This window comes from Rhinolophus sinicus, linkage group LG07 (genome assembly GCF_036562045.2).
Source record: "Rhinolophus sinicus isolate RSC01 linkage group LG07, ASM3656204v1, whole genome shotgun sequence".
In the NCBI taxonomy this organism is placed as follows: Eukaryota; Metazoa; Chordata; class Mammalia; order Chiroptera; family Rhinolophidae; genus Rhinolophus; species Rhinolophus sinicus.
The window spans coordinates 39732424-39737160 of NC_133757.1; the positions used below are offsets into that span (position 1 = coordinate 39732424).

Consider the following 4737-nt stretch of genomic DNA (forward strand, 5'->3'; position numbering starts at 1 on the left):
TGCTCAGTTCTTCACATATCTTTGGTTTCTCCCTGAACTTAGTTTTTGCTTTCAAAACTGGTCTGTGACTTACTGGCCAACATTGGCCTCAAATCTGCTCCTCCATCGGGGTTTGAACATGCCCTTAGGATCCAGCTCTGGGAAAGACATCTCAAGCACTAAACCTCCTCTTGGTGCCTGCAAGAGCCAATAGAAGAGTCTGGCTGCTGCCTGGTCTCCCACGCTAAATAAATGCTGGACAAATACTCTCAGTCTTCATAGAACACAGCCCGTGTAGCAACGCCTTCTGCTTATACACTCATGATCTAGTCTATATCTGTATTATATATGTCTATATGTCATATATATACATCAGATGAGATGGAATGTTTCTACTCTCCTACTCTTTGCAATATTGCATTTTGACATTTTCCTTCTGAGTGCATACTATTATCCCCATCAAAATTCACCTTCCACAAAATCCATGTAACATGCACTTTTATAAGGTTAAAGTGGCAGATAAAAGCTTCCATTGCTTTCTTAGCAGAATTGCACTTTTAAGAGCTCCCAATGCCTTCATCCAAAGGAAAGATTCACACAGGAACCATCGGGGCTGAGGCCACCTGGTGGGAGGACATTTTCAGTTCAGCAGTTTTGTTTCCTGTGTCACTTAATCCCTGCCACACAGGTGTGACTGCTATGGCAGCCCATAAGCCTTAGCAAAAATTTGAATGGTGAAGCCAAGAGCAAACAGGACTCTGCAGTGTTGCCTCCAGTTCAGGAGCCTTCAAAGTCAGGTGTCTATTTTTATTTAATATCTGGAATTACAAGTGCCTCCTGACCCTGTTTGAGGGGGGGAATTAAGTTACAATACAGGAAAGCATTAACTTTGGGGACTGGAAAAGGGGAATAAATTGTTCAGCCCTGTTCATTACAATCACTGTTCCTTGCTCTTTTTGGAAGATGTAGTTAGAATCCTGTGGGCAGATGTGTATTTCTTGACATGGGAGGATCTCCACTCAGGGTCATGGGACTCCCAGCTCTCTTGTCAGACATGGAAGGGTCAGCAAGGCCATGTTCAGCCAAAAGTCATCAGTTGGGGAAGCTTGCGTCAGGGGCCCCGCAAACTACCCTTTTCTTCATCTCTCTCTCACTCTCCTCTCCATTCTAAGCCTATCTACCTGCATGAGTCTCTTGCACTCTTTTGTTCTCCCCAGCACTCCTGGTTAAAACTTCCTCTCACCTCAACTTTGGGAAAATGTTAAGGATGAGATAAAAGCTGAATGCGTTGTTCTCCTGAGGTCTTTTCACGCTTCCCTGAGGGATGAAGGCGTCATGGTGAGATCTCAGACAGCAAGAACAAAGATGATGAGATCAGGCCTGCCCGCGTGCTCCTCAGTCTGTCTCCTCTGCCCACTTTGGACATAACAACGACATTAACACTCTGAATAAGGCTGTTATGGACTGAATGTTTGTGTCCCGCCAAACAATTCATGGTAAAGGCTAACTCCCAAAGTGATGGTGGTAGGAGGTGGGGGCCTTTGGGAGGTGATTCAGTCATGAGTGTGGAGCCCCCTGTTGGGATTAGGGTCCTTATCAGAGGAAGAGAGCCAGCTCTCCCTCTGTGCTCTCTGCCATGACAGGATACAAGGAGAAGACAGCCCTCCACAAACCAGATGGTCCTCACTGGAACCCAACCATTTTGGCACCCTGATCTCAGACTTCCAGCCTCCAGAAACACAAGAAATAAATGTCTGTTGTTTATAAGCCACTCAAGCTATGGTGCTTTGTTATATAGCAGCCCAAACTGACACAGGCAAATGCCAAATAAGCATCACCTTCATTGTCATTATCACCAGGGCCAGAACTGGAGTGAGGCTAAGGAGGCACTCACTTTCAGAGCCGTGCATTGTGCAACCTCACTCAGTCCCAGCCCTGATTGTCAGCATCAGTGAATCCTTAGCAGGTCCCAGGCCCTGTTTAAGGCCTTTATATGTCTTAATTCATTGAATCCAAAGAGGAAACTGAGGCACAGAGCTATCACCAATAGACGTTCTGCCCAAGCGACAGCTGACAAAGGGTAGAATTTGGATTTAAACTGGTGACAATAGTTAAACAGGTCCTCTAAGGTTCTTCCCCTCCCCCCAGCTTTATTGAGATATAATTGACAAACAGAGAGTGTATATATTTAAGACGTAAAAGCTGATGATCTGATATGTGTATGCATTGTGGTATGGTTACCATAATCAAGCTAAGCTTCTGATGTTCTGCGAAATTATGAGGACTTTTTAAAAATTCCTATTGCTTTATTTTTATAAGTTATTCCCTTTTCTAATTACTACATATCCGTTTTGTATCCCCCCCCAGTCCAAACAGGGAATTCTTTGGAATTGTTTTGATTTCGTTACTAAATATCTTCATTACTAATTAAGAGTAAAAATAATTCAAGCCATTACAACTTAAGTTAAATAAAATGTCTATCCATCACACACTGTTGGTTACAGAGATTAACTAAAGTAGATCACTTAAGAATTTCCCCATTCAAATGCCTTCATAAATTCCTCTTCCGTGAAAGACAGCCTCTTGGTAGCTTCAATATGCATCTTCTGCCTTTTACAAACATCAATTAATTTTAATTGTTTCTTGAACCCTATCATTAATTCTACCCTGTTTTTCTAGTTTCTTGTTTTCTGATTTTAAGGCTTTGATTTGTGTGTGTGTTCTTCAGTTGCTATATCCTTGTTATTCTGCCTTAATTTACGTAGCTCCAATTTATACTTTTCTGCTTCTTCTAGAGCTCCATTCAAGCAAACTTCTGTGGCACTTTGACTAGTGGCAGCTTGTTTTTGTAGCCTTCTTTTATTTTCTAATTCCCTTTCTACTGAAGACAGCTGTTGCTGTAATCCATCACATTTTTTGTTTGCTTCTTTGAAACGAATTTTATCTTTTTCTGTTTGAGACGGTTGTTACAAATTAATTGTTTGCTGCCATCTCACAATTTTCTTCAGAACTTTTTACTTTAGACTTTAAATCTTGACTTGCATCCCCTTTTTATTGCATGTACATACAGCATTATCCGATTCCTCCTGCATAACATGGGGTTTGGCCTTTAGAAATTGGATCTGTTCTTCTGTTCCAGCATCTTGACTAACACCACAAAAAATATCATCACCTATACAGTCAGGTAAGCCGCCTTCTTCCAGTTGCCCTTCAATTTTGCCAACTGGTTGTGCAAGAGAAAAGTCTGAGAAATCCTCCGGAATGGCAACACCATTAGCAGTTTATACATCAGAGTATTTCAATTTTATACTTGAATTTGTTTTCCTTCCTTTATTTGCAGATTGTGGTTTGTTTCGAATCTTGTTTACTGGATCAATGATTTTGGTCTTTGGCTTAGTTTCTGAATATAGATAAACTGTCCCTTCAGATGATAATAGACCTCTGAAGCTGTCATCATCTTCTTCTTCATATTATTTAATTTGTGTTGAAATAAGCCTAGATCGTATTCGGTTGGTGCAAAAGTAATTGTGGTTTTTGCAATTATTTTTAACCTTTTAAACTGCAATTACTTTTGCACCAACCTAATACTTCTTGCTGACCTCTTATTATTTCCACAGTTGTGGACCCAGGTCAGCTGTTTTTGCCTCCAACTCTGCATTTAAGCACTTATATTCTTCCTCCTTGGTGAAGCGGTCCCATCGAGCTGTAGCAGGTTGCTGAACGCGTGATGGGAGTGGAGTCCCTAAAATGGTCTGTCCAGGTCCTAGAAACAGGAAGCACAGCATGACACAGGACTACATGGGAAAGCCTCAGGGTGGTCAGGAGACAGAAAACAGGAGCCCTGACCATTTATTTTTAACAAGAGAATTGTGTGATGAGGTAGTCAATCATTTAGAATATTAAGTTAGCAAACAAGTTCCTGCCAGTGACTAACAGTGTGACCACAGGCAAATTAATTGGCCTCTCTGGACCAGTAAGGAAATTGCGCTCATACACCTTCCCAGCAGAAGTAAATGATAAAGGGATTAAGGAACATTGGTGCAAGATAATAGCAAGTATGTGCGGTTATGGTTATTGGTAAAGCGTCTGCCCCATCTATCTGTCTTCTAATGCCATTTATTTTCAACCTACACTGGTCAAACCAACATGTTTGTTGTTGAAATTCAGCTTCAGGTTGGATTGCAAATTCATGAAGTGAACGCAGTTTTCAGGGTGTATCATTGATGGCCAAGGGATAATTCCTAACTTGGAGCAACTGAAAACATTAGCTCAACATTTAACAGTAACAGCAGACATAGATGCCAGGTTCTCTGGCTGAGCCAAGTCTTCTGTGAAAGGTGGACACAATTCAATTTAAATAATAGAACAGTAGTAGCCTGGATTTATGTTTCTGCATGATTCTCTGTTTAGTTCACATTGGACATACTACACCACCTGATTTCTCAGCAGGCAGTTTAGCCTGTAGGAGAAATTCCACACTGAGTAACAAATCTCATTTCCTCTCAGACTGAAGGAGACAGCAAGAGCCAGATGGCCCTTCAAGGCTGTTAATTTCACTCAGTGATCCCAAGTTGGACGCAGCCTATTTCTGGACTTTTCCTCATAAACCACAAGGTGGTGCTAAAGCACAGGAAATGAGTTTTAAGCTTGTGGGTGTCACTCGCGGCGAGGAGGGTACAAGGGAAGGCAAAGATTCGTTATCTCAAGTGGCTAAATAAAAAAAGAAAATACAGGCCTAGGAAGGGCCTAGCAAGGAAA

General features: G+C 41.6%; 1 pseudogene; it reads right to left on the bottom strand.

The window, feature by feature from the left end:
* Positions 1-2504: 2504 nt before the first annotated feature.
* LOC109447379 (testis-expressed protein 9) lies at positions 2505-3420 on the bottom strand (annotated as a pseudogene).
* Positions 3421-4737: the final 1317 nt, after the last annotated feature.